This window comes from Dipteris shenzhenensis, chromosome 28 (assembly GCF_047967505.1).
Source record: "Dipteris shenzhenensis isolate YYH24624 ecotype China chromosome 28, Dip_SZ_1.0, whole genome shotgun sequence".
Lineage (NCBI taxonomy): Eukaryota > Viridiplantae > Streptophyta > Polypodiopsida > Gleicheniales > Dipteridaceae > Dipteris > Dipteris shenzhenensis.
The window spans coordinates 14,215,257-14,240,714 of record NC_141623.1 but is presented as its reverse complement, the minus strand read 5'-3'; the positions used below and the strand labels follow the sequence as shown (position 1 = coordinate 14,240,714).

At 42.2% G+C, this 25,458-nt stretch overlaps 1 long non-coding RNA gene across 1 annotated transcript; it reads left to right on the top strand.

The window, feature by feature from the left end:
• Nucleotides 1-8,990: 8,990 nt before the first annotated feature.
• LOC147883220 (uncharacterized) lies at nucleotides 8,991-9,335 on the top strand. The gene is made up of 3 exons (XR_015543785.1): nucleotides 8,991-9,046; nucleotides 9,139-9,192; nucleotides 9,276-9,335. It is a non-coding gene; the product is annotated as an uncharacterized LOC147883220 (long non-coding RNA).
• The last annotated feature ends 16,123 nt before the right edge of the window (nucleotides 9,336-25,458 follow it).

Sequence of the window (25,458 nt, the reverse complement as noted above, 5' to 3'; positions counted from 1 at the left end):
GCCAACCATGTGTGGAGTGCTGGCAACTCACCCTCTTTCACATGCAATGGAGACCAATACAAGGTCAATGTTCTCTTGCATTGATCTACAGAAGCAGTTGTCATTGCCTCCCTCCATTTCCTACATAGAACCTTATGCTCCTCCTGAAATTGTGGCTTAATACATCTTTTGGTATGCTCAACCATGCTCATCTCCCAGTGAAAACCACAAGTCCTTTCTTTACCCTCCATTACATTTTCAGGCCCACCATTGTAAACTGTGCGGATAGCAAGCCAATTTGCTCCTGATCCATCTGCCATGAATCCTCGGAATTCAAGTGGTTCAAAACCATTCTTCTCCATGTGACTATTCAAAAGATTCAAGAATTGCACTTGTGCATGGGTATCTTCCACCTTGAATTCACATATAGCTATTGTTAAGAGTTCCCTTATGTAAGGGTCATACACATGAGCACCCATAGTTGACCATCCTGTTAGTCAATGGATGTGGTCAAAATGCACCCATTGTGATCCAAGGCTACCTCCTGGCTGCATTCGATTCACCAAATCAACCCCTGATCTTGGACCAATGGTCAACATTTTGAAAATATGTGGTTGTTGTTCATCTTGCAACTACCCAGGAAACAAGATACTTTGCACATATGGATATCTACATCTCTTTTTCAAACCCTGTATTGAATCCATCTCACCATCTCCTCCTCTAGCATCACATCTTGCACTCTGCACTATTCTCTGAAGCCTTCTCCTTTGTGTCATTGGTGTGATTGTATCCAAAACCTCTTCAAATTGTTGGTAATCTAGAGGTTCCATAGCAACCCCCTCCTTTGCAAGCAACATATCCATCATAAGGTCTTGTGTAACTGAGACCTCAATGTTTTTGCAAGATGAATTTGCATTTAGCCTAGCACGCATTGAAACAAGATCATCCACTTGCAATTCCTTTGCACGACTTTTTCCTTTCTCAACAGGATGGTCATGGAACCCAACATGCACAGCACATCTTGTCGTCTTCTCTTTGTCATGAGGTAAGCAATAATATATGATAGCACTACATTGATAAACACACTCTGGGATTTCCAAACAATGGTTGCAGACAATTGATCCCAAGGTTGGATCAATTGGACCAGGCACAGGTGGCTTCCTAAGCTTTCGCTTCCATTGTGTATCATTCAGAACTCCCATTTGTTCAAGGTAAGGACAATGAACATTATAGCATCTCAAGTATCCAGAACATCTACTCATCCTTACAATTCCATTGAAAAAGTCTTGTGAACATGTTGAATATTTTGTCCATACATGACCATCAGCATTTTGTTCCATTCTAGACATTGGAGATCCATCAAGCATAGAGGGGAGTTCAAAGACAACATACTCATCATAAGTTTTAGGCAGTTCAACAACCTTCTCAACTCTAACTGCAGAAGTTAATGCAACATGCAAAGAACTATTTAAAGGCATCTTCTCTATAAGTGAAATAACACTATTCACTTCAGCATTTTGAAAGTCACTATGAGAATCTTTCCTTTTTATCACCTCAACTCTGAAGGTTGAATGTTGTTTTCCATTGATCTTGTACCCTTTTTGACCATCCTCCAAGTCCACCAAGGGAAGTACTATGGCAATGTCATCCACTCCAATTTCTTGATGTAGACTAATCTCCTCATCCGTAAGGTGAAAGTGTTCCTTGAGATCTACTAGGGAGACCTCCAATAAAGGAGTGTCATAACAAATGGACAATGTTTCTAATTCTCCAAAGCGAATCAACACAAATGCAGGCATGTTTTAGATGCACAAATGAATACTAAAGGATTGGTGCCACCCACTACGAGAACAATTTCATCAATTTGCAAGCGCAAAAGAAGACGGAGCTCTAGAATAGCTAGTGGCTCTTCATTTACAAAAGAAGATGTAGCCAGAAGAAGAGTGTGATAAAAAATGACATTGCTAGAGAAGAGGTGGCATTAGAAGAGCAAATGGAAGCACAAGAGATGGAAATAGAAGAAAAGAGGTTGATAGAAGAGGACATGGCAACAGAAGAGAAGATGTTGATAGAAGGAAGACATGACAAAAGAAGAGAAGACATGAAGAAATTATGTCTTTGAAAGGTGGCGAGTTAGATGACGCCGTCACAATTATCTTCATAAAGGCTCCATGACATGGTTCATAATATGCTATTTCTTTTCCATGAAAATGGTAATCATTTCACAAGATGGTAATCTGAATAAAGGCTCCATAACTTGGAAACACGAATCTGGTAAGAGGAAAAATTTAATATCCTTGCCTACAAAACTAGAACGTTGTAACTTTAATGCTAGAATGTTAATTAATGCATACATTTATGCATGAAATGCTAGTCATGTAAGAATGTTAATTTTAGTAATGATAGCATTAGTTAGTAACACATGGGTTAGTCATGCAAGGTTGGTTGTGATCACAGTTATTAAAGACAGGTTGCAAAGATGGGCTATAATGGACACTACACTAGTGTACAATATATGCAGTGTACACTGCACTGTACATAGTGCAATTCAGTATGCTCAATGTACATTGCACTGCAAAGATGTATAGTGTACTAGGCTCTCACATTCATTAAAATGCCAGGAGACAAGTAGGCCATGAAAGATTACTAGGTCTTCTTTTCCAAGTACTTATTTCCCATCTAGCTAGTTCTTCTTTCCCTTGTACTCATTTTCCATGATGTAGGTGAATTGCTCTGATGCTATGAAGTGTTCAATTTGTTGTAAGAGATATGATTGTCATATATCTCCCGAAAGAATCCGAGGTAACAACAGGAATGCGAGCTCCAACGCCCAAGCAATAGCCTCTCTACTCGTGAACTTGCAAGAAACCCGTGATCGACAACTAGCTTGCCTAGTTCTTCCAAAAGCTTAGTTGGATCAACAAGAAAGGAACCGAATCAATATGAACTGTTACCTTCTGTCAATATGAACAGAATCAAGTATAGTTAAGATTTAGTAGAGGAACCAATTGTAACTTGGAGGATACATTGGCATGGAAATAGCTCTTAACAAATGCTCTTAACGTTACAGCTCTACCACTTTTGTAACGTTACAGCTCTACGCAATAGCGCTGGCCATTTTGGGATTTTGAACTTGACTGACATTGCAAGCTCTCTCCATAGGCCATTCACTTGTGTTCCTCCATAGCTTCTCCTCCTCCTCTTCTTCATCTCCTCCTCGGTCTCACCACCTACATCTTGATCTACATACATCAAGATCAACATGCGAGTAGTGCGCCTGATCCATGCAAGCAGCCAAGAAGTTCGAGGTTTTCGGAAGAACATGCAAGCCGCAGCAAACTGACTGGCGCTCTCCATTGTGGTCACTTGCTTGGATGTGGTGTCCATGTAGTATCTGATCCTGTTTGAAATCGGGCGTAAGATAAGAGAAAGGAGGGAAGCCATCTCTCACCTTGTTTACGAAATCGAAGATGAAGGAGAGGTTCGCGGGCAACCAACGTCTAGACCTTAGCTTACTTTGAAGAGATATGCTTCGGCATCGCATGCAAGATCCTTCCTCAACCTCGCTCGCTTACTTGACTCCCTCGACCTCGCTTACTTGACTCCCTCGATCTCGCTTACTCTCTCCTCGCTCCTCTTCTCCCTCCCTCCCTGCACTTTCGCTTCGCCCTCCTCTTCATTTTCTCTACCTTCGTTGCTTCCTTGTCGACTTCGCCAGTTTCCTTGGCCTTCGTTGCTTCGCTCGCCTCCTTGCTTCCTCCATTGCTTCGCTCGCCTCCTTTGTTTCCTCCTTGCCTCTGCCTTCGTTGCTTCGCTCGCCTCCTTGCTTCCTCGTCGACTTTGCCAGTTTCATGCCCCTCGCCTAGCACAAGCTCTCCATCGAGTACTAAGCTGCAAAGAATTTCTCCAACAAAAAGCTGCTGTTTGGCCTAGGCGACGAGACTTATGGGCCACCAATGTTGTTCACTGAAAAGTGCGAGGCATCATGCTTGCAAGGCTATGGCATTGAGCATTGCATCCCCCACTGCAGTCGTTCTTGGCAATTATCGTTGGAGTAGTCGTCGTTGGCCTTTTGATCTTCCCTTGCGTCTCCCATTGCCTTCTCCTTCCACGCTCCACCTTCCTCCCATGCTCCACCTTCCTCCCATGCTGCCTTCTCCTCCCATGCTCCATGCTCCTCCCATGCTGCCTTCTCCCAACATCGCCTCCACCTCCCTCATGAAAGGTCTCGTGCACTCCCATCTTCTCCATCTCCTCAGTTGCCTCGACCCATCCATCAGCTCCCAATACCTGCTCAACATATACTCCAACTCCACCCTCAGCTTCGTCGCCCACCTCTCCCTCTCCTTTATCATCAAATACACCAATGCTGCCTCCTCATCATCTTCTTCTTCTCCTTCTATTTAGCTCCTCCTCCGCTTTCGCTTACACTTCCCCCTCCTCCCTTCCTTGCCTCTCCTCACCTCCTCTTCTCCAACCTCTTTCATCTCCACCTCACCTCCTTCCCCCTCCTCTTTCATCGCCTCCCCCTACTTGCTCTCCTTTGCCTACTTGCCACTTTCACCCCTCTGCCCCGCTAGACTTTGCTGAGTTCTCTCTTGCCAAGGTACACGCTCCTTGCCCATGCTTTTGTTTTCAGGAATTCCAAGCTTCACAACAATCATGCTTCGTATAAAAAATTAGCCAAGCTACACACATCTTAATCTACTTTCCATGAGAAACGGCAGTGCACCAATTTTTATCTACTTTCCATGAGAAAGGGCAGTGCGTCCTTTCTCATGGAAAGTAGATCAGAATCATGTCAAAGGAGTTATCCTAAAAAGCATCGGGGGTATACTAAAAACTTAAAAAACTTTCATCGATTTTTGTCTATGCACCTCAAATTGATTTCGAAATTGTGAATCCTTCTTCTCCTCACATCCGCATCCTCTTTTTCAATCTTCCAAGACCTCTCTAATGAGTCCTTAAGCATTTGGAAGAGCCATGGTGTTAAGCATTTGTAGGAGCATTTTGGATACCCTTTCCATTGAAATGGACAGCGTGTTAACGTGCTATCCATTTCAATGGAAAAGGGCATCTAAAATCCTCCATTGTATCTTTCATGTACCACCTTCATATTTGAGTAAAGAAGGAAATTTTGATGCTTGTGACACCAAAATGGGCAGTGCATCAACGTGCTATCCATTTCGGTATCCCAAGCATCAAAATTAGCCTCTTGTAGGCTTCATAATAGGCTTTCACTGGGGTGGCATTTAGATGTCTTTTGCTTCAAAATGGACGCGCTGTCTTTTTTGGTAGAAAGAGCTTCACAGTTTAGGACATTGACATGCTCCCACGCTTGCAACAGTCTTCCTACAATAAGATTGGTTGTTCGGATCAAGAATGCTCCCACACTTGACCTGCATGGTGACTTGATAATAAAGTTAGCTTCCAGATCCTAGAGTTACTATGTCAAGCCATCTTGTGTCAAGTCTTGCTCAATAGTGGCCTTGTATTGGGGTAGCATTTTATATGCCCTTTTCATCGAAATGGACAACATGTTGATGCGCTGTCCATTTGGGTAGAAATAGCACTAAAATGCACACTACTAATGTGTGCTTTCACAATTACATTCGACCTATACATTTTAAGATTTTTATTATATATGAATGCTCTTTGGACATTAGATCTCAAAGACAAAGAGTTAAGTAGATATAAGGTCGACATAAATGTCATCTATGTAGCTTTCAATTCTGCAAGTTATTTTGACCACAAGGATGATTTTGCCAACACATTGTATGCTTTTGCTTTTAATCTACATTCTTGAATCATGCCTCAAGTTAAAGGAGGAACTCCTTGATTGAGGAAAGTCCTCTATGGAAGGGGATGAGAGTTTGTGGAATATCGGAGAAATCCCCCAAAAGATCGCCACATGTACATGTATTACACAATACATGTATATAAATAGACATGCTTAAGTATTCATAGACATGTATGTGTGTTATACATTTTTTGTACATTTATTTGTGTCCATATGTCACGTATGAAAATGTCAAGATGTATATATGGAAGTCTGTTGTAAATGTGAACATATGCATGGAAGATGCGGTCTCTTCCATTAGCAAATGAGTGCTATATGGGGTTGAGAGTTTGAGAGGTTATGTATGTATATGTAGATATAAATTCATACATAGATAAGTTTATACATGCATATATAAAACTATTTACATGTGTTTTTTTATTTGTACATAGAAAAGGATATGCATACATATGCATAAATATGTGAAAACAGATGTGTTTAAAGATAAATAAAGACATGTGTATAAAGATAAATAAATATGTTTAGATATTCCTTTATACACATCTATGTATAGGAGTTTGAATGTTAGCTCTATGTATCAATAATAGTATATTAGTTTGACTGTTAGCTCTATGTATCTTTAATAGTATAGGAGTTTGACTATTGGCTCTAAGATAAACTAGACCCTAAATGCATGTGTTCAAAATGATAGTGTAAACATGTCTCTGGTTAGTGTTTGAAAAATTTAACAGTTGTACTCACATTGAACTCTTGATCTTCATTGAATGTTTTGGAGAAGAATAGCAGTGGCGTGAACAATAGATTTTTTCTATAGTTTGCTATGCTATATTTGCTCTTGGATTAGATTTTCATTGTCGTGCAATCTCATTTCATATGTGACCAGTGTATGAAAAGGTGTTATTTTTGTATTTCATTTCAGGATGACTGGAAGGAAAGGTAAAAAGCCTCAAGAGGCTCTGCCTCCAAAGTTAGCAAGAGGAAAGAAAATAGATCCCCCTGCCCAATCATCAGTAGGTGGGACAAAAGAACCAGGGAGTGCAGTAGGTTCTGAGCTTGATACATCCTCTGCTCCAAGAGATGAAGGACCAAGATTGGAGGAGGTTGAATTGGATGACACTGAAGTGCAAGTGGAAGGAGGAGGTGATGTGATTGGAAAATGTAGGATGCTTGATTCAGATCATTGTCCTCGCATTCCATCATGTAGATTAATCCCCTATGCACGAGTACGAGGACTACGTGATGATGTGTCTTCACTAAAAAGCGCATTCCAAGTGGAGGGCTACCTTCCAGAGAAAGGATCTTTCATAGTGTCTGTTTGCAAAAGTGATGGAGAGGAGGTAGTAGTGATAGATGATATGATGGAGAGGTGGTCTCCCACTTGGAGAGATGTTGATGAAGAGTTTGAGAATGACTTGTTATCAAGTCATGAATTTAAATTTATGTCAAGAAGGGTGTTTTTTTGTTTGGGAGGGAAATCATAGGAGTACTGCTTGGATGAGTGTTATAAAGGATATCTTTCCTACAAACAAAAAATGACATATAAGAGTGGTTTGTACAATAATTGATCCTAGAAAAATAAGTGAGATTGCTCTATTGGTTGGCCTACAGTGCATGAATTCGTAAGTACTTTGATAACTTTTTTTCTTTCATTATTTTGTGTTGTATAATTCTTTACCTTCATTATTTTTATTTTGTACAAACGAACTAATCTTTTGATGTATCTTGTAGTATGAATGAGCATGCCATTATCAAACCTAGCCTCCGAGACACACTCATAAATGCACACAACATTTGTGAGTGTGATCCTATGATATTTATGAAATCATTGTCTCCTAATGAAGTGAAATCCATAGAGAACTGGAGGGCTCATGAGAGTAAAGGAAAAAGGCCCTGGTTTCCATTGATAAGAGGCTATCTTGCAAGATTGGTCTTTTAGGTTTAATGCTACACTTCTCTTGGTGTTCATTCCTTTTCTTTCTATAAAAGGAAATCTTTTGTGTAGGTTGAGTACAATACAGAGCTTAAAAAAGCAATTAATAAGATATCCACAAAGATGCCTATAGGCCAAAGAATAGAAGCTGAAGGAAAGCAACGCGTCCTGATTCAAAAGAGAATTGCTGACAGGATGGGAAAGGTGAGAGATTAATTCTTCTTGTTGTTACATTTTTTAATCATTTTATGCATCTAACATGCAATGCTTGGATAGGTTTTGAATTGCATAGATCCAGGCTTGGGTGAGGCCTGGTTGGAAAAGTTATCTGCCTTGCGATTTGATGGTCTGGACTCTTGTGTAACTTTGGAGAAGCTGCAACTCATAGCAAAGTCTAATTTGAGATTGGAGAAAAAAATCATTTTTCTTTCCTTGTTGGAGGCTACCAAAGCAATGAGGGATATGTATTTCATGCCTGTGGGGGATGTGGAGTGTAGAGGGTGAGTTGTTCCTTTCATAAATAAACTTATTTTGCAGTGTTTGTATGTATTATAGAAGTGCCATAAGTCTTAGTTGTGTGAATACTTTGTTTTTCACTTGTGTAGATGGATTAATAGAGAGATACTTCTTTGAGAAAGTAGAGACCCAGGCTTTGAAAGTTCTTGATGACTTGAGGATTGTAACAACCATGGGCGTTCCTTTAGAGACACCAAAAGATTACACAATGCAACAGTACATGGAGGACATAAAATTAGAAGGAACAAAGCATTTGTTCTTAGCTCTACAATCAAAGGATTCAAAGATTGAGAGTAAGGGAGGAAAGAAAGCAGACGGTCTCTTTGAGTTGGACATGGCTGCTCACAAGGTTGTCTACAGGTTGGTCCCTTTTAGTTTTCATGATGGTGCTTTTCTATTTGTTTTGTGAAGCTTATAACAACATTGAACTTGTCAATCATTTTTATTTGTCTCAATTTTTTTGTGAACCTTTCTTTATATAGGAGGTCCAAATAATTAGTGATTGTTGATTTGTAGGTATCTTGCTCATTTGGTAAGATAGAGAAAGATCTTAGAGATTCCAAATTTGTGCAAGAGTTGGGTGGAAATTGGTCATGCTACTTGTATGTATCCTCCTGGCATGCACAATCACTCCCAATGGGAACTTGCAAATTGTCCTTGGTGGATAGACTTCCCCAAGGGACAAGTCTTGGTTCGTGAGAGAGACTTTCACAAGAAATATGCTTCATCTAAGGACATTGAAGAAAGTAAGGATAAAATGGGGGGAAGCTCTAGAAAAACAAAAACACAAGCACAAAAACAAGAACAAGCTCAAAAGAAAGGTAAGAAATATACATACATGTTGAGTTTCTAATGTTGTTTATGATGAGGGCTTGGAATAGTATACTAATGTTATTCTTTCCTATCCATTTAGATGAGGAGCCATCTAGTCCACCAAGGCAAGATAAGGATCAAATGGAGCATGCAAGTAAGGTTCTAGTTATTTTTTGTTCTTACTATCGGTGTTTCAAAATTTCCTTTGGTTGTGTTTGATATAAATTTTCCATGTAGGTTCACAATCTATCACAAAGTTAGTACAACATTATGTATTTCATAAGGCACAGTCACCGGATAGTCTATCGACTCGTGGTATCACTCCATTATATGCTTGTATGGTGGGTGATTACATAACCATGGGCATGAACTTTTCACAGTCCAAGAAAAATGAAAAGTATACTATTTTGCATGAGTTTTTCATGAATGTAGTTAGCCTTGATCGACTGCAGGGTAAGAAGATTAAATGGGCTGTGGATTTTATATTGGTTGACTTTCCCACTGGATTTCCACTTGATGAGAGAGAGCCCATCCCAATTTGGAACCTCTTATTGGAGGACCATGTGCGTTATGGGCTTGCTGTTGTAGTAGCTTCATTATCAGATAGTGGCAGTTATATGTCCTATGGTAGGTAAGGTTCAATATCTAGCACTGTTGTTGTTATATGTCCTCTATTCCCATTTTTCTTGTATGAGATAGTGTCATTTGATTGTAGGACACTGTATTTCATGGATGGAGCACTTTACATTTGTTCAAGGCTTGGAAGTTGTCAGACGTGTAGTCATTCATGACAAGCTTTCACATGGATACTGTAAATACCATGGTATAACTCTTAACGTATGCTACAATTCCATGCATGGTGTGTTGTATTGCTACATTCATGAACTTTTTAATGTGTTACTTTATGTGGGATTGATAGATGCCATGTTACATAAGTGTTACATGTAGTATGCATGCTAGGTTTTGATGGTAAAATCATATATTTCATTTGCGTTCCATATGTGTGGTCACATGTAGTCTTTCATGCTATGATACTTGTTGGCTAAGGTCATTCTTTGGTATGTGGTTCTCTATGCATGATTCACAGATGCAGTCATCTATGTTGGCTCTAGTACATAGAGCTAAGAAAACTCCATCAATTTATTTGGAAGAGAGTGTTCCACTATTTCAAAACCTTTCCATTAATCCGCTATCTGATTTATGGACTCACTATGTGCCTCTCAGTGAGAGGACAATAGTGCCTATATCTTCTCAAATGGCTCGAGGTGGACTTGAGCGATGTTGCTACTTTGTTGGGTGCCTTTTGTCTCTCTTATGTGTTCCAAGAGGATTGGTTTTGGAGATGGGTTGGCTAAATCCTGTTCCTGTTCGAACACAAGTCCCACAATTACTCAGGAATCCAAATCCATAACCATATCCAAGAGCGCCAAATCCAGCTCCTCAGGCAGTTCCAATACATCAATTACAAGATGAGGAAGTAGACTCGCCATTTGAGTATGAAGCAGAGTACCCACTATATTATGTGGAAGGCACAGAGGGACTAATACCAGTCTATGTAAATCAAGTACGTCCCAACACATATCGAGCGCCAATCAAGTGCTACGGTTGTGGAGAAAATCACCGGATCGTAGAGTGCCCTCATCGTGGTAGCCCCACTACTTTCCAACCACTTTGTAGAGATTGTGGCATAGGACATGCATGTATGGATTGTCCCATGAAAAATAAGGTCCCACAACAAACAAAGGTTAAGCCTGACGTCCCAATCGGCATCATTGGGGTGGACCATCAAAGCCTGGGGCCAGCAAGCATAATATAACAACCTGTGAATGTAATTACACACCAACAGAAAGAGGCCACCAAGGACCCTAACATTCCAATCCAACCAAAGCGACTTCTTAAAAAGAAAGCACAAGTGCCTCCACCTCCACCAAGCAATGAGTAGCCAAGCTCATCCACATCAGCTCTCGAACCTCAAATAAAAGAAGCTCGATACCCAAATGCAGAAGTGGAGAAGGCTCGTTTTAAGGCACTTCAACAATGGGTACAAAATGAACAAGCTCAATTTGAGGCTAAGAAACAAGCTCAAGACCCAATCCATGACTTGGCCCCACAAAGTATTGATACTGTACTCGAGCCTCTATTCCAACAACAGACTCCACAACATAATGTACCGCCATGTCAACTTGAATGAGCCGCACTCTCTAGCATCCTAAGTTGCGCTGTGTTAATTCCCATCGGAATCCTCCTATGAAATTGTCCCAATCTCTGGGAGAGTTTCAAAGGATGGATTGAACTCGCAAATCCCCCTCCACCTATGGATGACATCGAAGATATCCCTGTGCGGATGGGTGAGAGAGATGACATACGCAAAATTATTGTGCCTTCGATCCACAAGGCATATAATGGACTCCAAGCCATAGTGGATGGTGGAGCAGGTGTAAATGTCTTATCAAAGGAGCTCTATGATGAATGGGGTCTCCCACCAATGCAAAATGCTAATTTCAACATACACCTTTCCGATGATTCATGGGCTCAACCCTTGGGAATAGTGAATGGCGTGTCCACAAAGGTCGTAGGAGTCCGCTTTTCCCTTCAATTCGCAATATTGGATCTTCCCAAAAAATCCTATCAAATCTTATTGGGACGTCCTTGGTTACGGGAAGCATCAGTCCTCCATGACTGGGGAACTGATAGACTGACAATCCAGAATCGTGACACCACAGTCAGGGTGAATGTGGCGATAGGAGCTATAAAACCAATTGTGTCTAGAGCATTGGATGACACATCTTCAATGACAATATTAAGCAAATCAGCTCCCTTGCAATAGCATGCCATAGCAGGCGATTCACAAAGCAATGTCAATAACTGGATACAAACATTGGCAACTATCGACAACTGCCATTCGTTAGATCCCATCTTCTCATAGATAGATGTTAAGGTGCTACAGGTAGATCCTCCACTCACACATGAAGAACCAATTGATCTAGAGGTGCCATTTTTTATGGCTGACCTCAAGTGGGATAATGAACTTGAAGAAGGTACCCATACCAATGATGACTCAAATTTTCCTTGGGACCTTGAAACTGAGGTTGAGAATGCTGAAATTGAAGATTAAATCTTTGACAATGACCTAGCCATTCTTCATGCCCTAATGCTGGCAATCAAGCTCCCAAAAATTGAACCTCCAAAGTTGAATAACAAGTAGAAGATCTCGCAAGAAAGTTGGAGGAAATTGCAGAAAAGCCAAGGCTAAACACTTCAATGAATTCGAACGAGTCCAAACAAGGATCATTGAATTATATCTCGCAAAGTCATCTCCCTCAAAATCAGAACCACCACCTCTTGAATGGTCCCCTGCTGAGGGACTAGAAGGAGTATGCGTAGCAAATGAACCCTTACTTGGGAACACCTTACTAGTGGAAAAGTTAACCCACAATTACCAACGTAAGAAGTTTCGAAAGTGTAAGCCACATGTGCAGATGAAGCTCAATCAAGACACTTCAGAAAAATAAAGTAAAAAAGAGCCTAACAAATTGGTTAATAAAACTATGCCACCCAGTAAACATGGCACATGTCAGGCTATTTCAACACCATCAATGGTCGATCTTTGAGAAGTGCCGAAGTACTTCAAGAATTATGCAAGTGGCAGTGCCCAATAGCAATGCCAAGACCACTAAGAGAATCTAAAGTTCAAGAAGCCGATAGCATTGGAGAAACTTTAATCTATGAGGGACCGGCAAAAACATGCACAATAAACCTCGCCCTTGAAGGGGAGGAAGAAAAACTGGTTTTTAATAGGAAACAACTTCGACAAGAAGATGAAACCAAACTCAAAGCACTTCTAATGGAAAACCGTGACTGCCTAGCATGGTCATACAAAGATATGGAAGGAATTTCACCAGACGTGGCAATACACACGACGATACCTATAAGGGAAGGTGCTCACCCTAAGGTATGTGGACCTTATTGCACAAATCCTAAGTATGGCACCATGGTTTATGAGTGACGAGCTAGAAAAACTCCTAGATGCCAGATTCATCTACAAGATAGAGCACACTGATTGGGTTTCACCCATCGTCATTGTGCCTAAATGCAACAAGAAGCTTAGAATATGCGTAAACTTAAAGCATGTAAATGCCGCCACAATTAGGAATCACTATCCCCTACCCTTAACAGAAACAGTGTTGGAAAAGGTGGCAGGTTTCGAATATATAGCTTCTTGGATGGCTTTAGTGGCTATAACCAAGTGCAAATTGCTCCTAAAGACCAATCAAAAATAGCATTTACTACAGAATGGGGTATTTTTGCATATAGAGTCATGCCATTCGGCCTTTGTAATGCCCTGGCCACATTCCAGCGAGTCATGTTCATAGCTTTCAAGTCATTTCAACAAAATTTCAGTTCATGGTCACCCACGAAGTTGTTTTGGGACACATCATTTCTCAACATGGGATTGCAACTGACATGGACAAAATCAAAATCATCATGGAATTACCTCCTCCTACAAATTCCAAAGGTGTATAGGTCTTTATGGGACATGCCGACTATTATAGAAGATTTATATTGCAGTATGCCGTGATAGCTAGACCACTTTACAAATAATTATTGGAATTCTTATGGACAAAAGGTTGTGACCAAGCCTTTGAGCTTTTAAAGTGGTGCCTAATCACAACACCCATCCTTATATCTCCCAATTGGGATATTGATTTTTATGTTCATATTGATGGATCCAAATTTGCAATTGGAAGTGTGCTTTGTCAACCTGGTGAACATAAGAAAGACTACCCATTCTACTTCGCCAGTAGACAACTCAATGATGCAGAGATCAACTATACCACCACAGAAAGAGAAGCCCTAGCAATGGTGTATAGTGTTAAAAAATTTTGGCACTATCTACTAGCAAATGATTTTGTCTTCTACACTGACCATCAAGCATTGCTTTATCTTGTGAACCGTCTATGTACAATAGGAAGAATAACCAGATGGCTCCTCTTGCTTCAAGAATTCAACTTCAAAATAGTGGTCCACAAAGGTGCCCAACACTACATTTCTGATCACATGTCTCGTGTCAAATCAGGAGAAGAAGCCACTGGAGTAGAAGACGACTTACCAAATGCCACACTATTTGAAATAGATGATGTTCCAGAGTGGTGTGGAGATATCATTGGATACTTAATGGCAAGAAGACCACCCCCTGAAATGAAAGCAGTAGATGCCAGAAAACTAATTCCAAAGGCTGCACTCTATCAACTCATTGCAGGATAACTGTACAAGATGGGCAAAGACCAGGTATTAAGAACATGTGTAATGCCTCATGAGATCATGCCAATCCTGAGTGAAGTCCATGAAGGCATTGCAAGAGGACACTTCCAAGGGGAAGCCACTGCAAGAAAAGTCCTCCTCGTAGGCTACTAGTGGCCAACACTATGGGTAGATGCCTATGAATATGTAAAGGGTTGTGATGTATGCCAATAGACTACTAAACCACAACACAAAGACTTCAATCCCCTAACAACAATTGTTGCACAAAAACCATTTGAAAAATGGGGGATTGACTATGAGGGTCCCATCCATCCAGCAATAGCAGCAAAGGGAACACAGGCACGCTACATCATTGTGGCCAGTGATTACTTTACAAAATGGGCTGAAGCTATAAAGCAGTCAAGACAGATGCCAGAAGCATAGCAAGCTTCTTATATGAGAATGTGATCACCTGATTCGGATGCCCCATTGAAATTGTGTCGGATAGAGGCACACATTTTGTCACAATGAGGTAATCCAAGAACTCTTGTTTGGCTTTATGGTAATCCTTAGAAAAAGCACACCCTACTACCCTCAAGGGAATGGACAGGGCAAATCCACCAGCAAAATATTATGCATTATCCTCACCGAGGTAGTAGAGCCACAACGTTCTGATTGGGCAGAGAAACTGAATGTAGCCTTATGGGCATACAGAACCACACTCAAGGTTAGTACAGAGAACACACCTTTTCAATTGGTGTACAGCCTTGAAGCTGTGGTCCCATTAGAATTTATAATGCCAAGCCTATGCATAGCAGTACAAGAACACATGGGAGACCATGAATCCTTGAAAGAAAGACTCTATCAGTTGTAGAAGCATACGGAGACAAGACTAGTCGCCTACCATGCCATGACAACAGAAAAACGCAGAAGAAAGGCATGGTTTGATAGAAATCTTAAAGCTAAAGACATCAAGGAAGGTGACTTGGTCTTGTTATACAATGCCAAAGTACACAAGCGAAGACTAAAGTATCTAGGTCAAGGACCCTACCGAGTAAGAAAGATGAATCCCATTGGAGTTGTGCTGCTAGAAACATTGGATGGAGTCAATTCAACACAACAACAAACGGGAGTCGACTAAAGTGCTACTACTTCAACACGCAAGCCATCCTTGACAAAAATAAAGATTTTGGAAACCCAAGTCTTCCTTAGTTAGGATTAGATTGTATCACAAGCACTCACTTGCATATGTACATTTTTGCACATATAGGTAGCATTAATCGATTTTAACCTAGGGCTCAAAAGTGATGCTTGAGTTCTAGCTACCCTATGAAATCCCAGCAACAAAAAAAAGCATATAGTTAGTTCCTACCTAGCTACTAGGTCACGTGCACTCACATGCTTTTGCTTAGACACATAGATGATTGCATGAATAATTGTGCCACACACTTTCATTCCACACTCTCAAAGCATGTATAAAAATAAGATCTCTCACAAACACACAGAAAGGTCATACCTGCATGCCAACTAATCTAATGATCAATGGTACACCACATGCACATGGATGCAGGTTCAGAAAAAATGCCACCACTAAAGAGGATGTGCAGAAAGAGCCCCCCGCCTCAACCATGAGACCCCCTCTAGAGTTCGCAGCCATCTACATCCTCTCAACCACGGCGACCACAAGCATTTGTGGTCTAGAGCGATAGCTCCGAGGAGGATTCAGTACATGACCAAGAAGAACAAATGCCACCCCAGTCACCACCGGCCTACACAACCATTGATGGGGCCCACTCACTGGAACTTGTTTAGCCACCTACATCGACTTATGCTCTTTCCAAGGAAGCAACATCTTACTTAGAGCAAAGGGGTCTAGGCAGTTTGCATGAGAGCCTAAAATTCTTCTTGGACAATCCTACAATGACCACATACATCAGGGACTTTCTCCATTCTTACCACTCCAACAATGCATAGGTTGGCAAGTACGGTACCATCACTGTACATCAGAGCCCACTCTGCATTATCCTCAACAGTATAGTCATTTAAAGGGCTTTCTCACTCCCAACACAAGGTGCCAAATACCCTACATGGCCTACCGATGCTAAATTTCTCGAAGTACAGCCTCTCCTCATCACCAAGGCACAATGATCGATAGGGATGGCATATTACTTCGCACTATCCTTAACCATCGCCTTAGGGAAGCAGCACAATTCCTATCCACAATCCTGGGGGTTAAGTGCGACAAGAATCGATCCCTTCCACTCCGCACATTTGTTTTGCTGAGTAAAACTAGATGGTTCATCAAGCCAAAAATGTAAAATTCCACACTTATTGGCTATAATCATAAAAAAAGAGCTACAGGAACGAGAAATGACTATGCCCCAGTCACCAAAACCAATTGAGGAGTTGGACATTCCCTTCTCACCAGTATGGGAGCCGTCACCAACTTCTCCTACTATTGCATTGGCAAGTGCAAATGCCTCAGAAGAAATACCTATTCTGGAGGTCAGAATTGAGGAATTGCCCCACGAGATGCTACAACTCGGTGCACAACTGCAACCGATATATCTCCAACAACAGCAGCCAGTGCACAACCGATATATATATCACATTGGCACCAGAGCCTGAGGCTTCATCAGCACTAGAATTGCCCATCGACGCCATGCTAGTCGATGAGCCACAAGGGGAGCTAGTGCTAGATCAATAGTATGACTATTATACACGTGACTGAAATACCATTGGAACAACCTCCACAAGTACTACAGAATCATCGGAATGGCTACATGGGCACCACTTGTATCAGTAGTAGCAGGATCGCCAGTCCTCATCACCGTCTGTCATTCTCCAACATCAAGCTAGCCAAATGGTCCAAATGTCCGAAACTATTCACTAGCTTGGCCAAGGAAGAATATGGAGGAGAATTTGACTCGTCTCTTTGCTCATGCCTCTCTCCATTTTCAACTAACCCAATAGTCACAAACTTACGAGCATCTCACACCTAGCTTCTTTCCTTCCCTTGCTAATCCTACCCTCGAGGATTACCAAGCTGCTCAAACCATTTGCCCAGTTCTTCCCCCCCTTCCCTCTACTCCCCCTTCCACAACTAATACTCTTCCATATTTCTCCCCCATGTCCCCAGATTCTCTCCCTGCCCTGTCATCACCTCCGACACTACTTGTGCTTCCATCAGCAGAAAATGACACAGTATTTGATTTTGAATATCAGGATCCGAATAATCCAATTCATACTCCCATGCCAAGTTCCAATGATGGGTATGATTTTGATGAGATTCCACTTCCCAGTAACCCCATCAAGGAGTTTTGGAGCAAATATCTTGATATGAAAACTCGAGGTGGATGGACCCTGGACAACTTCCCTACCAACCTTCGTCAGCGTCAAATTAGTGAAGATTGGATAAGCAAGTTGGATCCACAACCTGATTGGCGCCATCCCAAGCTCTTTGATGTAATCTTCTTGAAAGAGTACCTACATGCACCTCCATGTCTTAGAACCCATCCCAAGTTCTATGCAGTTCCACGGCATAAAAAATGGGAAGCCATCATACACACTTTGGATGAAGGTCGCACCATTAATTGGCCAATGATCAAACCATACTCTGGTTAGAATGGAATATCCCAAGGCACAATAATCCGAGCACTTCAGCAGCATGAACAAATAATGTGCGGCAACATTGATCGCTTCCTTCGCCTAAGTGCTATCTTCTGCAAAACATTGGAATACATTCTGAAGGTCCCATGTTACCTCAATGGCCATTTGCCTCCACTCAGTTTCAATCCCAATGAACGGGTCGATGCTCAGATTACAAGCTGACTCTATCAAAGAGTGATCTTCTTAGAAGCACGCCACATATCTCTGTTCGAACAAGTGGTGGATACAGGCTACTCGGAAACTAAGCAAAAATTGTATGGTGCCGAGGCTTTACATCAGGATCGGCTGGCACGACATAAGTTCCACAGCCACTGGACTAAAAGCATGGCAACCCAGCTATGTACGTGCTCACAAATAAGCCATAACTCGAGTTCTACTTGCAACTCCTACATGCAAGTTCTACTTGCAATTCCTACATGCGAGTTCTACATGCAACTCCTACATGCAACATGCAACATGCGAGTTCAACATGCAACTCCTACATGCAACTTCTATATGCAAGTTCTACATGTAGAGAGAGAATGTCTTACAATTCCTACATGCAGAGAGAAAAGCTCTCCAACTTGTATAAATGCCCCATAATGGAATGAAGCCCACACTCTTTGGGGCATTATGTTGAGTTCTACTTTGGTATTCCAAGCAATTGTCTCAAGTGTCCATGCTTCCTTGCACTCCATGTCCAAAAGCATGTCTTAACCTTGTAACTCCTCCTCCCCTCTCTGCCAACCTTGCAACCCATCCTCTCTCTCCTCCTCCCTCCTCCTCCTCCCTTCTCCTCCTCCTCCTCCCTCCTCCTCCCTCCTCCTCCTCCCTTCTCCTCCTCCCTCCTCCTCCTCCTCCTCCTCCTCCTCCTCCTCCCTCCTCTCTCTTCTTTCCCCATGCTCTTACACCTTCTTCCTCTCCCACCCCTATGCTCCCCCTAAACCCTTAGTTTCTCAACCCTTAACCTTCATGATCTACGAGGGAGACGAGTTCTCCACCATGTACTCTACCCTGAACCTTGGATCCTCCTAACCCTGGAACCTCTTCTAAACTCTGGAACCTCTTCTAAACTCTGGAACCTCCTTCTAAACCTTGGAACCTCCTTCTAAACCCTGAACCTCCCTCTAGCCCTTAAAATCCTCCTAAACCCTGCAACCCCCAATGAAGGCGGAGCCTTCATTACCTCAACCATGATGATGCACGTTCCTTTTACACATACATGCACTATGTTTGCTTACCACACTTAAGCCTATGTCTCTCACCGGAATACGACTCGAGGTACTAAGCTACACATATACTACAAACGACAACCCGGATATATCTGTAGGTGACAAAAAGCCTTGGAACCCTGCATATACTAAGAATACCCTGCTCTTCTTGCAGAAGCCGTGGGAAAGAGCCAATAGTTTTCAATTCTCTCTTGCTTTGAAAAAATTGTTTTTTTTTCATTCACTTTCTATGTGCATGAAGAGTCTTTGTGCTATCCCTGACTTGCTATGTCGGGAAGCATTCTCTGATGTACATTGCCCTCCCTTTTATTTGAGGGGGGTGTTGGTGATAAAGCAAACTCTAGGTTGGGGGCAAGATCAGAAGGGGGGCTTGATTGGATCTGCCACTTGGCACATGCATGGCTAGTTGCATGGAGTACTTTGAGAGCTCATTCAGTGGTGGCCGAGGTCTCTCATGTGATCACGGGTTGCTATTATTGCAATCATCTCTGAAATTGGTGCACATGTTATGCCCTGGAAGCCAATCGTGATGAGCGTGCCATCTTCTATGAATTCTCTTTTATATTTCATGGCTCGATGCCTTTGTCTATGGATGGTTGTAGCTAAGTGTGTGTGTATTGTAACTCCAACAAGCTCCATTGAGCTAAGGAGATGAATAATGAACGTGTCACCTATGAATAAATGATTCTATTTTGCATCTCTTTCACTATTATTTCATGCACTAGATGCTCAGCTTTTGGAATAGGTAGTGATCTTTGTTTTTTCACTGCATGCAATAGTATTATACGAGCCAAGATCCATCAACTTGCACGTGAAAGATGGTGAGTTTCTTGACCTTGAGAATTGGCTGGCATGGTGGGATGTTCAGGTTTCCCAATGGGGGGAGTCATTTCTTGAATAACATAAGGACAGTGGATTTGTCAATGCAGTGAATTTGCCAGAGACCAAGCACTCCAGCATGTGAGCTGCTCATGGGGTATGCTAAGTATATAAGCTTGTATGAGGCTAGTGCTATAGACTTAGCATTGTGTGTACTACAAAGTGCACACTACAATGCTTACATGACTGTCAAACATTTAGGGACAAGTCCTAGTATAGATAAATTAAGGGAGAGGATGATGATAGGTGCTTCTAGCAATGTATCTACAAAATGTGGCTCACAATGTCATAGAAGAAGCTGGCTTGCAAAAACCAGAAATGCAACGGCCATCTATGGAGCAAACCCAGGTTAGAAGGAGAAGAGGGTCTACCACTCCTGCTGCAATGATGGAGCATGATAGTCATAGGATGGAGTATATTTATGTTACCAGCCAGTAGCCAATTGGTGGGAGGAGAGAAGGCTCGTCAAGTGCAAAAGAACATAACAATCTTTGCAAAGAGAGTGATGTGCATGATGCCAATTGGGAACTCAGGAGAACAGAGCCACGTAGTGTGGTCAGATCCTTTGGATTTATTGCTAAAACAAAGACTAGGTGTGGAGCACTCATAAATGTAATGGGTCAAAGTGCAAGTGTGGGTGTCCATGGACCTTGCTTCAAGGGTAGAAGACAAAATCCTAATGGTATTAAAGAGTAGTTTGTGTGGTTTCGCAGTATCTATGTGGCCCATACTTGGTGTGTTGATCAGTCTATCCCAGGTGTGCTTGGTCATTCACTGGGGGTGTGGAAGGTTGCAATTGGGACTTCCATTCAAACACATGAAAAGGAGCAGTTGCAACAAGTAGGTTTTGTGCTTGAGGAGGATGAAAGTCTACATATGGTTGGAGCACATGTGCCAAGGAGTGCTGCAGCAATGAGTTCGTGCAGGCCGAAGGGATAATAGAATAGTAAAGTGGCAATCAAAGTTGAGTAAAGATTTTCAGGAGAGGATTTAGAAGGCTCAGTGTTTGAATGCTAAAGTTTGCAAGAGAAAATAATTATTCCAAATGAAATGCATCTATTTCATGTGTGTACGGAGAGTTATTTAGCTAAAGGCCTTGCATACACAGTGAAAATATCAGAGTTTCCACGATGCTCTTGCAAGCACTTCATGTAACGAGAGGCAAAGATGGGGATGTACATTCCATGTAAACACATCTACTTTGTCTTCATGGGTGTTTTGGGATTGAGTGACAAAGTGCATGAGTTCATGCACTAGGTTGCACTTACAAAGGTTGAATTGTTGTTGAATTGTTCTAGGCCTTGGCTTCTCGTCAAAACCAACCAAGTATTAGCAATGGACTTGGTTAAATTTGGAGACCACAGAGGAGACATTTTGGTTGGTGGTAGGTATTTGAAATATGTATGTGGGTGTACTAGCAAATTTTTGGAGACTACTTCACAAAAGCCATATTATAGTTCTGATATACCCACTATGTAATTTTTGAAAGATGTTGCCATTCCAATGAAGATGTGAGATAACGTTATCTTTTTTATTTGCTTGTACATGTGCAAATCCCTTTGATCAGCTTCTAGTTCAAGTATGGTTCTTTTTGTTTGAGAGCAAAGATTGGTATATATGTTATTACTAATAGGTATAGGTAAGGCAAGGAACTATTGCTATCTACCTCCAAGGTTGCAAATTCATAGAAAATTTTCGGAGATGGTCAAGTTTTCTAAGCAAACATTTTTTATAATGAAGCAAGATAGATATAAAAAGTTATAGTTGCTTTGCACCAAACTACGATCCATCAATAATGAAAGCGAGGTCCTTCTTGGGCAGGTGTAAACACGGCTATAATTTTTGCCCAAGAGCAAAGGGTTTGACATCAATGATTGCTACTTTTGCAACATTGACAAAAGAAATCTAGTGCTAAATTTGATTGTGTAGGATTGCTCGAATGCAGTCGCTTGAATTCTGGTAATCCCCATGGAGACGCCTTTCGCGCATTGTGCAAAACTGATGGCATTCACCATGAGCTCACCATCCCCCAGATGCCTAAACAAAATTGCATCTTTGAAGGAAAAAATAGAGAATTTCTTGAAATGTCATGTTGCGTGATCCATCATGAAAGTTTACCCCAATTGCTCTTGGCAGAATCAATGTCCATAGCCATCTATCTTCTAAACCGAGCACCTATCACCCCCATTGACTCTACCACCCTTTACAACTCTAGCACAACTGCAAGTTGGACATTCAACATCTCTATGTATTTGGGTGCTGTGTCTTCACTCATGTCCCGAACGATTAAGAACAGAAGATTGACCCACATGGCATCACCGGCATCGTTGTCGATTACACTAGCAACCATCGCGGGGCTACAAGGTATACAACCCCTAGACTTGACAGCTCTCCTTTTCTTGCACTGTATTGTTTGTAGAAGGCAATACCATGTTGTGCCCTATGTTAGTTGATGTGCCTCCACGCATCAACTCTCATCCCTTGACCCACTTGTTGACCCTTATGTGCGTCTCCTTCAGCCACTACTAACTTATATCCCCACCACTAGCACCTCATTTCCCTCCATGTCCCATGCCACCCCACCACATCAACCCCTTGCCGCCATGTCCCTTGACACACCGACAACCCACCCCGTTGCCAACATTGCTCTCCCACCATCAGTCCCCCACATGTCATCGCCAACCCCACTTCCTTCTCTAACCCTAGCCAACCATCCCTGCCACATCTCTCTTTTTCCCCTAACATGGGCTCTCTTCTTGCTTATTGTGCAGACAAAGTGTCCTCACTACATGCCCCCAAGCCAATGAACTCGACTCCCCCTTTGACATTGGGGCCGACAACAACATTGACCTTGTTGTTGTTGCAAGTCACTCCCTCGAGCCCCACGTGCCCCATCTAAACCCCCTGGCCCCTTTGAATGCATCCCCATCTTTAATTATTCCCTATTGATTTGATGATAGCTATGTCGTTGTCATTGATGACATCATCCATTCACTCCGCGAAGCCCAAGCCTTAACAAAATGTCCTCAATGGGAGGCCGCAATGAGCAACAAACTTCTATTCATTCAAAAGAACCACAGTTGGATCTTGTTCCGCTCCCTCTAGGACGTCACCCCATCACTAGCAAGTGGGTGTTCAAACTCAAATACAACTTGGATGGGTCCATCTTGCGTTACAAGGCCCGATTCATCACGCAAGGGTTTATGGAGATCGAAGGCATATACTACACTGATATCTTCACCCCGGTTGTGGGAATCGCTTCTATACGCTTACTCATGGCTTGGGCAACACTAAATTGCATGCACATCCATCAACTTGATGGCCAAACGGAATTTTCTCATAGAAGCCTCGACAAGGACATTTACCTGCAGCCCCATCGAAATTTGCACCCCTCCCAGGGATGGTTTGTCACCTTGCAAGCTCTCTATGGCTTTAAGCAAGCCTCTCGATCCTGGATCCTGGTATTTCAAAATTGATCACTATTTTCTCACTCATTGTGACACCAACTTGTATGCTTGCAACTTCGGCGCTTTGTTCCTTGTATGTTGATGATTTAATTACTATTGTGATGATTTTACCCCACCTCGAGCTCTTCAAACGGGAACTCTAACAAACTTTCCCCATGACTGATTCTGGTTCCATGCACTATTACCAAGTGCATCACGATCCCCGAACCGAACATACCTGTTGCCATCAACAACGATACAACCAACATATGATGGAAAAGTATAACATGCATGAATGCACACCCGTCTCAACACCCCTTGATCGGAATGTCAATCTCTCTACTCAGATGTGCCCTTCCCAATGGATGCTAAAAGAGATCAGATGCATTCCATCCCCTACCGGAACTTGGTCGGCTCCCTCATGTACGCTATCGTCTATACCCTGCCGAATGGATCCACTGTTTACTGTCAACATTTACTCGCGCAACTCATAATACTTTTGCATTGGAATGCGGCCAAGCAAGCTCTCCGATATCTCAAAGGCACTCAAACCCTCGGCATTTCCTACACCGCTAGCAGCATGGTACTCCTCGGATATGCTGATTCTAACTCGGCGGGAGGCTTGGATGATCACCACTCCACCAATGGCTATGTATCTATGCTTTCAGGCGGCCCCATCTCATGGGCTTGTTCCAAACAGCGGTCCATTGCGCTCTCGTGTATCGAGGCAAAGCACATCTCCGTCTGCCAATGCTTCCAAGAAAGATGTCTGGCTGCAGAGCTTGAGCAAAGAGATTGGCATCCAATTCTCGAGTTCGATCATGTTCAATGACAAAAGCCTCAATAAAAATGGATGCCACCAGAAATAAAGTAAACACGTGGAGTTACAATATCCCTTCATTTGTGATCTCGTGCAGTGTGAGGAACTAACATTGGATTATTGCTCCACCACCAATATGTTGGTAGACCTCTTTTTTTTGGGGGGGGGGAAAGCCCTCCCGCCACCCCACCCTAAAAACCCGCTCAGTCACCTGCCAAGGCCGTCCAATTTATGCGCAAACCGCTGGAGACTTTGGCAAATTCGAACTTCTTCAACATGGTATTGGTCTCTGTGCGACCCCCCACTACTTTCCTATTTACTCTCCAGCCTGTATTAAGGGAGGGATTGTGGGATTCGTTTTTCCAATCCAGTGTATCTGGTGTAGGCGATTCTGCTTGTTAGTAGTCAGTAAGTAAAGGCAATGGGTGAATCTAATGACTAGCCTCTTGCAGTTTTAGCTGAATGCTAGATGCCATGAAGAAATCATGCCTAAATTTTTTACCGAAAGTTTGGCTCAAGTCTCAAGAGCACTCCATAGCAGTAATCAAGAATGTATTCAAGAGGAAGTCTCAATTGTAGAGTGTTGCATTGTGGAGGTTATGGATGGGCGTTGTTGTTGCTATTGCAGATAGTCATGTGAGTTATTGAGGGCACGGACTGTTCCATGGGTGTTCTCATTGCGATTGCAGTACCAAAAGTGTGAATGTGGCATTGCCATGGAGATAGGCTTTGTGCTTAGTAGATGTTGGATGTAGAGAATATGAGGGTGTAGATTTTAGACTATGCCATTTGTATTACATTGTAGAAATGAAAGAATGGATGGGACACCCATTTCTCCAAAAGTTGTTAAGCATGGGCAACTAATGCATTCCAATTTGCATTCATCCGTTTATGAAAATGAGCTGAGTGAATGGTTAGTCTAGAAACAGGCATAATACCTTTCAAGCTGAATGCAGACAGCCTAGAGCATTTCAAGCTGAATGCACACCCAAGCGAATAAAACCTATGTGTTAGCAGCACACAATTCGTACCTAACAAAGAGGGAACAATAGGAGCTTAGATAGGAGACAAGGAGGAAGCTACAAGGTCACAACAGACAGAGGAGAGGGGAATAGAGAAATCTAATTGCAAGCCAAGACGAAACAGTGGGAAAG